General features: G+C 44.2%; 1 protein-coding gene across 1 annotated transcript in view; it reads left to right on the plus strand.

Annotated features, from left to right (window-relative positions):
* The window catches only part of MORC3 (MORC family CW-type zinc finger 3), a 55625-nt gene that overhangs the window by 435 nt on the left and 42994 nt on the right, over positions 1 to 12196 (plus strand). The window lies entirely within an intron of this gene.

Below are 12196 nucleotides of genomic sequence, written 5' to 3' on the forward strand. Positions count from 1 at the left end.
CCCTCCTCCGGCTCGCCCTGGCGGGCTGGCCGCTGTGTCCAACGCGAGGCCTCGGCGGCCGACTCCCCCGCCCCGGATCGCGGGGCCTCCGACCCTGCCCGGCCGGCGCGCGCGGTCCTGGAGGTGGGGGACGTTACGGCGGCTGCGGCCAGAACGCCGGCGGCTTGACCTCCTGGCGGCGCCGGAGCGAGTCTTCCCGACGCGGTGGGATTCCTCGCTTCCCCGCTGGGAAGCCCCGGGCCGAGGCCCTAGGTCATCCCGCTGCTCCTGCTCCTCCTCCTCCTCCTCCTGACCCGGTCCCGGCCCCTGCGGCGCGTCTGTTTTGGGCTTTTGAAACCCTGCAGCGTTTTCTGCGTCTGGGAGTCAAGATCGCAGGGAGCGGTCTCACACTGTGAATTGAAATTTCACTTCCTAAAATGTGGGCGTGGCTTTCCTACCTGCTTATCCCCCCCAAAAAGTTGGGGGTGTTTATTACGCCGACCAGGGCCTCCTGCTAAGAGGCGGTGGGCGGCCGGAGGATGGCTGCCCCGGCCCCTCTCCGTGCAGGGCTCGCGCTGCCGCAGCCGTGGCCCCGCGCCTCCCTCTCCGCCACCTTCGGAGCGGCGCCTGGCATCGCCCGGCCCGGTGGCCGGGGGAAGCGGCATCTTTGCATTTCCTTGACTGCTGGTGACGTGGAAAGTTTTCATGTTTCACTTTTTGGTTGCTTTTGAAAAAGAACTTTCCTTTGCCCGTTGTCCTGTTTCCTTTTTCATTTCTTTCTTTTTATTTTTTTTTATTTTTTGGGGGGGCGGTTAATCTATTGATTCCAAAGCGTTCTTTACATGTTCTGAATAAAGGTCCTTTGGTTACATAACTGGCTTATCGTATGCGCATGTAGAGAGGAACTTTATTCTTTCTTCCTATTGGCTTTGAACTTTATTTGCTAGTTGTTCATCCCACACCTGGGTGAATCCGGGCAGATTCGACTGCTTTGCAGTTAGCCTCAGGTAGTGTATAAAGTCTGATCTCATCTAGTTTAACATCTGTGACTCAGTGAATTGTCCCACCCCACCCCACCCTCTTGACAAATGGAGCCAAATTCAGGCCTAGAAACCTGTGATGGGGGAAAGCAGCGAGCGAGCTGGTTTTTCCCGTGTGTGCACTTGGGTTCTCTCCTCCTCTCCCCTCCCCTCCCGTGTAGCTGTGTCTGCCCTTCAAGATTGAGGTAAGGAAGAAAGCAAAGATACGGTCAAAACCGTCTTCAGAGGCCCCTATTGTTGCCGGCTGTCTGGGCGAAGCAGTTGTCCACGTGCTAAATCTCTCTTTTGTGTGTAATATGGGCTGTTTGGAGCCTCATTGATGGAAATCTCCCATCTGCAGCTTCTGGACTGCCTCCACCCGCCTTGTTGCTTTAGGACAGGAATTGGCAAACTACAGCTCATGGGCCAAATCCAGCCTGCCACCTGTTTTTGTGTGGCCCAAGAGCTAAGAGTGATTCTTAAATGGTTACCAAAAAATAAAATAAAAAAGAATATATCATACTATATAAAAGTTGCGTGAAATAGACATTTCAGTTTCCATTCGTAAGTCTCATTGGCATATAGCCATCTTCATTCATTTATGTCTAGCTCTCAAAGGCTTCCATTAGGAGAGGGTCTCGGAATATGTCAGAAACCCTGAGGCACAAAGGTGAACCATAATGTATTCAGATCTTTAAAAAAATCACTTAGTAATTTAGGAGATCCTGGAATGGAATGTGGAGTGATAAGAACTTACTGAAATATTTGCCTTTTGCTTCCATATTTCTAAGTAAAATGCTTATTCCATTTTGTTGTTTTCCAGAAATCCTGCTGTGTATTTAGTTGACACACTTTTTATCTCCCATCCTTCCAGTGCTCATATGTCTCTTTTTTTGGTTGAATTACTGTATGATTTATCACTCTTATTATTATTCACTAATGAATCAGCCAGAAATAGGGTCGTGCTTTCTTTGTTGTACAGCTTGTACAGCTTTTTTGTTTTCCCTGAAGTTAATAATTGATTTGTATTTTGTTTGCTTAGTTTTCTCTGTATTGATTGATCGATCACTTTTTCATTCAAACTTTCAGAGAACTGGGAAATAAATCTCTTCTAGGTGTGTTCAAAGCACCCCAATATTTTGTCAGTTTTATTGGTTCAGCTGTGATTTGGGGACTTTCCTTTACCATTCTTCTAGAAATGTCCTTCCCCTTTTTGTTGTGTCTGCCTCCTCCATATTCCTTTTTTGAGGTTTTCTCCCTTGGTGAGCACAGTATCTTAGTGACAGAGAGCAAGGGGCTCTGGAGCCACCTGCCTGAGTCCAAATCCTGACTGACAACTGGAAAATGACCTTGGGCAAGTTACATCAGTTAACCTCTTTGTGCTTGAGTTTCCAGTCTGAAGTGTGGGAAAAATAATCTTACCCTCCTCGTAGTGTCATTTTAAAAATTATGTGAGCTGCCAGGCCGGTGTGGCTCAGTGGTTGAGTGTTGTCCCCTGGACCAAGAGATCCCAGGTTCAGTTCCCAGTTGGGGCACATGCCTGGGTTTTGGGCTCAATCCCCAGCAGGGCGGGTGCAGGAGGCAGCTGATTCATGTTAATGCCACATGTTTCTATCTCTCCTCCCTCTAAAAAAAGAAAAAAAAAAGAAAAGTGAGTAAATGTATATAAAGGGCATGTGCATGCTGTACTCAGACAGTATTGCTTTTTGAAATTTTAATATATATTTTTTATTGATTTTTAAAGAGGAAAGGAGAGGGAGAGAGAGCTAGAAACATCAATGATGAGAGAGAATCATTGATTGGCTCCCTCCTGCACACCCCACACTGGGGATCGAGCCTGCAACCTGGGCATGTGCCCTGACTGGGTATTGAATTTGACTCATGGTTTATAGGTTGATGTTCAACCACTGAGCCATGCCAGCCAGGCAGCAGTATTTGCTATTTTGTTACTGGTAGTGGTGGAGCCAATCCATCCTTCCAAAAACAAGTTTCCTAAGAACAGAGTGCATGGGAAGAAAAAAAAATGTTTTTGAGGTTAAAAAAAAACCAACTTTATTGTTGAGAATTTTACAGATGTCTCCCTTTATTCCTTTCATTGCTTCCTTCCACCTTGTTCCTGCCCCGCCCCAGGCATTTACCACCCTATTGACTGTGTCCATAGGTAATGCATATTCTGTATAATAAAAGCCTAATATGCAAATTGTCCCCTTGGGCCAGTGATTCCCAAAGTGGGCGCTACCGCCCCCCGGGTGGGCGCTGCAGCGATCCAGGGGGGCAGTGATGGCCACAGGTGCATTTGGGGGCGATGAGTAACTGCTATTAAAATTAAAAAAAAAATTAATTTCCAGGGGCTGAGTAATATTTTTTCTGGAAAGGGGGCGGTAGGCCAAATAAGTTTGGGAATCACTGCCTTGGGCGGTCATTTGACTGGGAGTTCAACCACTTGCTATGATGTGTGCTGACCACCAGGGAGGCGGTGCAAAGCATGGTGGGCATTAGCGACAAGATGCTGGTAGCAGGTGGCAGTGGAGGCACTGCTGGCCCCAATGGGCCCCAACGAGAGTGGGACCGTGGTGGGATGGTGGAGCAGGTGAGTGGGCGGTGCCAGGCCAAGGTGGGTGCAAGCGGGGGCCCGATCCCAGCAGGCCACCCCAAGGGACCCCACCCATGCACAAATTTGCACAGTGGGCCTCTAGTATGCATATAAGTGCTTTGGTTAATTTCTCCCTGCCCTCCCTCCAAGATTCATCAATCTGTTCCATGTTTCCATGCTTCTGGTTCTATTTTATTCATCAGTTTATTTTTTCATTTATTTTGATTTTTAGATTGAATTGTTGATACGTATTTATTGCAGTTTTGTTCATATTTCTTTTTCTTCCTCTTCCTCCCCCTCCTCCTCTCCTTCAACATTTCATGTAATTCTGGTTTGGTGTTGATGAATTCCTTTAACTTTTTCTTGTCTGTGAAGCTCTTATCTGACCTTCAACTCTAAATGAGAGCTTTGCTGTGTAGAGTAATCTTGGGTGTAGGTCCCTGCTATTTATCACTTTTGAGTATTTCTTGCCACTCCCTTCTGGCCTGCAAAGTTTCTGTTGAAAAATCTGACAGTAGTTTCGGTACTCCCTTGTAACTAACTGACTGCTTTTCTTTTGCTGCTTTTAAGATTCTATCTTTTGCCCTTGGCATTTTAATTATGATGTGTATTGGTGTGGGCCTCTCTGGGTTACTCTTGTTTGGGACCTTCTGTGCTTCCTGGACTTGTAAGTCTATTTCTTTCACCAGGTAGGGGAAGTTTTCTGTCATTATTTCTTCAAATAAGTCTTCAATATCCTTCTCTTCTCCTTCTGGCACTCCCATAATATGAATGTTGTTACACTTAAAGTTGTCTCAGAGGCTCCTTATACTACCTTCAAATTTTTGGATTCTTTTTTCTTTTCTTTTTAAAATATATTTTATTGGTTTTAGAGAGGGAGAGAGAGATGGAAATATCAGTGATGAGAGAGAATCATTGATTGGCTGCCTTCTGCATGCCCCCTACTGGGGATCTAGCCCGCAACCCAGGCACTTGCCCCTGGCGGGAATCGAACCTGGGACCCTTCAGTCCGTAGGTTGATGCTCTGTCCACTGAGCCAAACCAGCTAGGGCTGGATTCTTTTTTGCTTGCTTATATTTGTTGGTTCCGATTCTCGAAATCCTTTACTGTTGAATCTGTGTAAATTATTCTTTTTTTAAAAAAATTAAATCTTTATTCAGATTATTACAGTTCCTCTTTTTTTCCCCCCATAGCTCCCCTCCACCCGGTTCCCACCCCACCCTCCGCCCTCACCTGCCCCACTGTCCTCATCCATAGGTGCACGATTTTTGTTCAGTCTCTTCCTGCATCCCCCACACCCCTTTCCCCTCCAAGAATAGTCAGTCTACTCCCTTTCTATTCCCCTGATTCTATTATAATCACCAGTTTATTCTATTCATCAGATTATTTATTCACTTGATTTTTAGATTTACTTGTTGATAGATGTGTATTTGTTGTTCATAGTTTGTATCTTTACCTTTTTCTTCTTCTTCCTCTTCTTAAAGGATACCTTTCAGCATTTCATATAATACTGGTTTGGTGGTGATGAACTCCTTTAGCTTTTTCTTATCTGTGAAGCTCTTTATCTGACCTTCAATTCTGAATGATAGCTTTGCTGGATAAAGTAATCTTGGTTGTAGGTTCTTGCTATTCATCACTTTGAATATTTCTTGCCACTCCCTTCTGGCCTGCAAAGTTTCTGTTGAGAAATCAGCTGACAGTCGTATGGGTACTCCCTAGTAGGTAACTAACTGACTGTCTTTCTCTTGCTGCTTTTAAGATTCTCTCTTTGTCTTTTGCTCTTGGCATTTTAATTATGATGTGTCTTGGTGTGGTCCTCTTTGGATTCCTTTTGTTTGGGGTTCTCTGCACTTCCTGGACTTGTAAGTCTATTTCTTTCACCAGGTAGGGGAAGTTTTCTGTCATTATTTCTTCAAATAGGTTTTCAATATCTTGCTCTCTCTTTCTTCTTCTGGCATCCCTATAATTCGGATGTTGGGACGCTTGAAGCTGTCCCAGAGGCTCCTTACACTATCTTCATATTTTTGGATTCTTTTTTTCATTTTGCTTTTCCGGTTGGGTGTTTTTTGCTTCTTCATATTTCAAATCTTTGACTTGATTCTTGCGATTCTCTAGTCTGCTGTTGGGAGTCTGTATAATATTCTTTATTTCAGTCAGTGTATGCTTAATTTCTAGTTGGTCCTTTATCACAACCTTGAGGGTCTCATTAGATTTCTTGAGGGTCTCATTAAGTTTATCAGCGGTTTCTAGAAAATTCTTGAAAAACCTTAAAAGTGTGGTTTTGAACTCTATATGCATTAGTTTGCTTTCCTCCATTTCTGTCAATTGTGTCCTGTTTCTTTGTCTCCGCATTTTTTTATACTTCGCTGTGTCGATAGAGTGGCTTTCTGTGCTAGGTGTCCTATAGGGCTCAGTGGCTCAGCCTCCCCAATTACCTGAGGTAGACACTCTTGGTGCACCCCCTTGTGGGCTTTGTGCACAGTCTTGTTGTAGTTAAGCCTTGATTGTTGTAGGTAATACTGGGAGGGATTGACCTTCTGGCCAGTTGGCTGTGAGAATCAGCTGTGTCTGCAGTGGGAGAACTTCTGTGCTGGAGACACCCTTATGGAGCAGGACTTGCTTCAGTGGAGCTTTGGTGCTCACTGAGTCTGCCCCCTGAGTGTGTCCTTTATGGATCCGAGGAGTTGTGATCTGGATGGTCCCACTCTGACCCGGGCACACTGGCCTTGGATCTCTAAGGAGGTGCTAATCTAGCCTCTGCCTGAGGCTACCCAGCAGGAGCCAGCTGTGACGCAATGCAAGTTGCTCTGGGGCCTTGGCCCAGCTGCAGTTTGTTAGGTAATTATCAGATTGCAAAGGACCAGGCCTTTCATATGCAAAAGCCTCCGTACAAGGCTTGGTCCGGGCAGGGTCCCAGGGGATCAACAAGGCGGAGCGAGCAGTTATTGCTGCTCTCAGTCCTGCCCTCAGAGGCCCTGCTTCTCAGTGTCCCAGCAGTCGCTGCAAACACCTCTGAGAGAAAGCTGCCCTTGAGTTCCAACTGATGCCAGACAGTCCAGTTTCTCCCATATGAGTCAGGGTCCCCAGAGACTCGCCCGGAACTGGAGCTCAGAGCTTGAGACTCCCTCCCGATTGAAAACGACAACCGTGTCCTCAGCTGCTAGCCCTCTCTGCGTGCGCCTCCGTACCTCTGTACTTTACTTTCGCACCGCACCTCCTCTGAGTCTCCTATGCTTTTCTCTTTCCTTCTAGTTGTAGAATTTCCACTCAGCCAGCCTTCCTGTGGTTCTGGATGATGTCCGTTCCGTCTTTTAGTTGTATTTTTGAAGTGGTTGTGCAAGGCAGCAATCTCCGGTGTTTACCTATGCTGCCATCTTGGGTTTTTTTTTGTAAATTATTCTTTATTTCAGTTAGTGTGTGCTTAATTTCTGACTGGTCCTTTTTTATGTCTTTGACATTATCACTAAGATCCTTGATAGTCTTCCTAAGTTCCTTGAAGCTCTTATTAAGATCCTTGAGCAACCTGGCCATTGTTTTAATTCCGTATCCAGTAGTTTGCTTGTTTCCATTTCTTTCATTTATGACATGTTTCTTTGCACATTTTGGCTGCTTCCCTATATGTGTTTCTATGTATTAAGAAGAGCTGCTATGTCTTCTTGAGTTGGTAGTGTGGCCTTGTGTAGTAGGTGTCTTGTAGGGCCCAGCAGCTCAGCCTCCCCAGTCACTTGAGCTGGGCACTTGAGGTGTGCCCCTGTGTGGGCTGTGTGCTGAGCCTTGATTGCTGTTGGCCTCTTTGGGAGGAATTGACCTCCTGGCCAATTGGCTATGAGGACCAGATGGGACTACAGTGGAAGAGCAGCTCTGCAGGAGACAACCAAGTGGAGCAGCAGGCCTTGCTTCAGTGGGTCTTTGGTGCTCACTGAATCTGCCCCTTGAGTGTGTTGCTTGTGGATGTATAGAGTGGTAATCTGCTATGGTCTGAAGCTGTCCATTAGGTGCACTGGCTCTGGGGCCTCCCGGCAGGTGCAAAGTCAGCCACTCCCTGGGGCCACCCAACAGGAGCTACAGAGAGGTCTGCAGAGGCTGCTACTTGTATTAGGCTTGTTAAGTGCCCAGGCAAGGCAGGCTGGTGCTAGTGCTGGGTCTTGAGTCTATTATTGATAGTTTTGGGGCATGCTGTTTGTTTGAGCGATTTTAGCAGTCTGAAGCCTGAGCCAGGACAGGGCTTTCATAGGGAAAAGCTGCTATAGTTGCCTTGGATGGGGCTGCATATTAGATGGGGTGGGGTCTCAGGGAATCACTAGAGCAGAGTGAATAGTGTGATCCAGGCTAATGGGGATTCAGGTATGGCTGCCGGTCAGCTGTGCAAAGGGATAGGTTTTAGCATAGGAACAGTCATCCCTGTCTGTAAGAAAGCTGCCCCTGAGTTCTTACCGTGATGCTAGACAATCCAGTTCCTCCCTGAATGTCCCTGATTCCTTTCAAGTCACTGTCCCAATTCTGGAGCTCAGAGGTAGCGAGTTTGTGTAAGTTCATGCATCAGCCCTTTAAGAGGAACACCTGGGTCTCCAGCAGCCCCTGTCACTCAGTCACAATCACCACTAGTTTTTACAGCCCAAAGTTAGGGGGACTTCTTTTCCCAGCTCGGAAGGCTGGGGGACTGGTGTGGGGCTGGGACCCCATGTGCTTCATGGGCAGGGGAAGGGGGTACTCCGCAGCAGAGATATCCCTCCCAATTAAAAAAATGACACACATGGGTGTCAGACCAGCCAGTTCCATGCCTTTGCCCCTCCTACCAGTCTCAATATACAGTGGGGCCTTGACTTACGAGTGTCCCGACTAACGAGTTTTTCGAGATACGAGCCGTCTCTCGGCCGATTTTTTGCTTTGAGTTGCGAGCTAAAATTTGGGTTACGAGCCAGCTTCAGATACCCCACCGCTAGATGGCACAGCGAACGTCACAGTGAACGCCACAGCATCAGTCCAGCATCACGTGTCTCACTCATTCGCTTTAAGCGATTTGACATACGAGTAATTTGAGTTACGAGCTCCGTCACGGAACGAATTAAACTCGTAAGTCAAGGCCCCACCGTACTTTCTTCTTTACTTCTGTAGTTGTAAGACTTCCATTTAGCCAGCTTTCAGGCAGTTCTGAATGCTGGTTGTTCTGCATTTCAGTTGTACTTTTGATGTGGTTGTGGGAGATGGTGAGTACCGGCATTTACCTAAGCTGCCATCAAGAAAGTATTTCTAATGTCTGCTGATGATTAGCCTTCTGCTTATATTTCTAAGTGAGACACTAACAAAAGGTGACTGAAAAATGTTCATACCTGAGTAGAGCTAGCCCTTTGGTGGACTTCAGTGTTGGGTGATCAGATAGGAAGGAGCTAATTTTTTGTTGGGGGCACTCTATGTCAGTATCTATAGACACTACAAAATGGAAATGTTAGACTATACAATAAGTATGTTTAAAATAAAAAAAATTTTTTACAATAATTTTTAAAAAGTGAGAACAATAACAAAATCATATTATCCAGAAAGCACAACTGTAAAAGAAGCAAGTAGAACTTTTAGAAGCCATTCTGTTTTCGGGAGAGGACCTCTACATTTAGTCTCCTGCTCCTGACGGCCAGCCTTCCTGGAAGCTAAGCAGGGAAAAGAGATAGAAGTACCACATTGTTCATTTTGCTGGCTTGGTTTTTATATGTTTACTATTGTGGTAAAATACACATAACAAAATTTGCCATCTTAACCATTTTTCAGTGTATAGTTCAGTAGTGTTAAGTACATTCACATTATTGTGCAACCAGTCTCCAAAATTCTCTCTATCTTGCAAAAATTGACCTCTATCTGCTACAAAATGACTCACTGTTCCCCTTTTCCTCAGCCCCTGACAACCACCATTCTACTTGCTGTGAATTTGACTACTTTAGGAACCTCATATAAATGGAATCATAAGTATTTGACTTTTTGTGATTGGCTTATTTAACTCAGCTATTGTGAATAGTGCTGCTATGAACATGGGTGTACAAATATCTTTTTAAGACTCTGCTTTCAGTACTTTTCAATATATTCTCAAAAATGGAATTGCTGGATTAAATGGTAAGCCTATATTCAGTTTTTTGAGGACCCTCCATAGTGGCTGCACCATTTTATGTTCCCTCAAAGAGTGCACAGGAGTTTGTTTCTCCACATCCTCCGCAGCACTTCCTATTTTCTGATTTTGTTGTGTTTGTTAAGAGTACTTAGTTTTTTACTTTTGTGTTTTCACTTTCCATTTCCCAAGTGATTAGTGTGCTGTGAGCATCTTTCCACATGTGGTTAGTGGCCATTTGTATCCCATCTTTGGAGAAGTAGCCATCGAAGTCCTTTCTTTGTTTTTTTAAATTAGTTTGTTAGTTTTGTTGTTGAGAAGTAGTTCTTCATATATTCTGGATTTTAATCCCTTATTAGATACTTGAGCAAGTCAGCAAACAGCCCAGATGTTTTATCCCATTCTTTAGGTTGTCTTTTCACTGTTGATTTTGTCCTTTGATATACATGAAACGGAATTTTTGGACTGGAACTCGGGATTCTCTGTTCGCCAGAGTCCAAGAATGAATCCACGGATAGAGAGTAGTATAGCAAAGGTGGAGACTTTGAACAAGTACTGAAGAACAAGTACAGACTCCCACGTGGGAGAGGGAAAGAGTCCCACAGAATGGACTCCCACGTGGGGAGGGGGAAAAGGGTCTCACCGACTTCCTGTTTCCATGGTTTATAAAGGCTGTAGTTTCTGTGTCCTGATATCCCCACTGATTGGCCCCTATCCCCCTTTTTGGTTTGGTCACTATAGCAACTCCTGAACTCAAAGGTCAACCACTTGGGACAGTGCTGCCCTCCTCCCTCATTGTTCTTTTCTTTCTGGGCTTTCTTCCTTCTTTATTTTGTAAATAGAGACCTTTTAGGCTACTTCCAGCTTCTTTGTCTTATGTACTAGTAAATGCAACTGTTGCTTTCTTGTGTTATGGAGATGTACCTGTTGCTGCTTCCTTGTCTTATGGAAATTAACTACACCGGGCTTCCTTGTGTTATGGAAATATACCTTCTCCCAGTCTGTAGCCCTATGATTTTTCCTTGGACTCCAATTTTAAAAATTCCCTAAGCCTGCATATATTCCCCTAAAATTCCTGTTTCATACATAAGTACAGTCTAATTTATTTTTCCCACTTGCCTCCTGTGCTTTGGTGTTATATCCAAGAAATCATTGCCAAATCCATTGTCATGAAACTTTCCCCCTGTTCCTTCTAAGTTTTATAATTTAAGCTCTGATGTTTAGGTCTTTGATGAATTTTGAGTTAACTTTTGTATATGGTGTAAGGCAGTGATGGTGAACCTATGACACCCGTATCAGAGGTGACACGCGAACTCATTTTTTTGGTTGATTTTTCTTTGTTAAATGGCATTTAAATATATAAAATAAATATAAAAAATATAAATCTTTGTTTTACTATGGTTGCAAATATCAAAAATTTCTATATGTGACATGGCACCAGAGTTAAGTTAGGGTTTTTCAAAATGCTGACACTCCGAGCTCAAAAGGTTTGCCATCACTGGTGTAAGGAAGGGTAAGAATAACTTCATTCTTTTGCATGTGGATATTCAGCTTCCCACCTATATTTGTTGAAAAGATTTCTTTTTCCTCCCCCAGTGAAATGGTCATTAAAATTTTTAGGAAAATCATTTGACTATATATATATGAGAAGGTTTATTTTTGGGCTTTTTGCTGACTTGCTCTTAACATCTGTTCTGAGTTGTGCCTGAGCCTGCCATCATCAATTTCTCCAGAGGACACACTCCAGTCTTTTACAGGGTTGCCTAGGGTAGTTGCAGGGCTGCTCAGGGTTCAGGAAGGATCTCATGGAATCTTAACTGATTCTTGTGAAGACTTTCAACCTATCTTGTTTTCAGATAGCCTCTAGTACAGTGGTTCTCAACCTTCCTAATGCCATGACCCTTTAATACAGTTCCTCATGTTGTGGTGACCCCCAACCATAAAATTATTTTCGTTGCTACTTCATAACTTTAATTTTGCTACTCTTATGAATTATAATGTAAATATCTGATATGCAGGATGTATTTTCTTTTTTTTATTGTTTTATTGCTTAAAGTATTACCAAGAGTATTATATATATCTCCTTTTTTTTTCCTCCCCTTGACCCTCCCCTAGCCTCCATGCCCCCCAGTGTCTTGTGTCCATTGGTTATGCTCGTATGCATGCATACAAGTCCTTCAGTTTATCTCTTACCCTCCCCCCCACCCTGAACCCTTCCCAGCCTTCCCGCTGTAGTTTGACAGTCTGTTCGATGTTGCTCTGCCTCTGTATCTGTTTTTGCTCATCAGTTTATAATGGTCTTAATTATCCATAAATGAGTGAGATCATGTGGTATTTTTCTTTCATTGACTGACTTACTTCACTTAGCATAATGCTCTCCAGTTCCATCCATGCTGTCGCAAATGGTAAGATTCCTTTCTTTTTTTTTTTTAATACAGATTTTAAAAATATATTTTATTGATTTTTACAGAGAGCAGGGAAAGGGACAGAAGAGAAACATCGATCAGTTGC

The sequence above is a fragment of the Myotis lucifugus genome, unplaced genomic scaffold (assembly GCF_000147115.1).
Source record: "Myotis lucifugus unplaced genomic scaffold, Myoluc2.0 scaffold_384, whole genome shotgun sequence".
In the NCBI taxonomy this organism is placed as follows: domain Eukaryota; kingdom Metazoa; phylum Chordata; class Mammalia; order Chiroptera; family Vespertilionidae; genus Myotis; species Myotis lucifugus.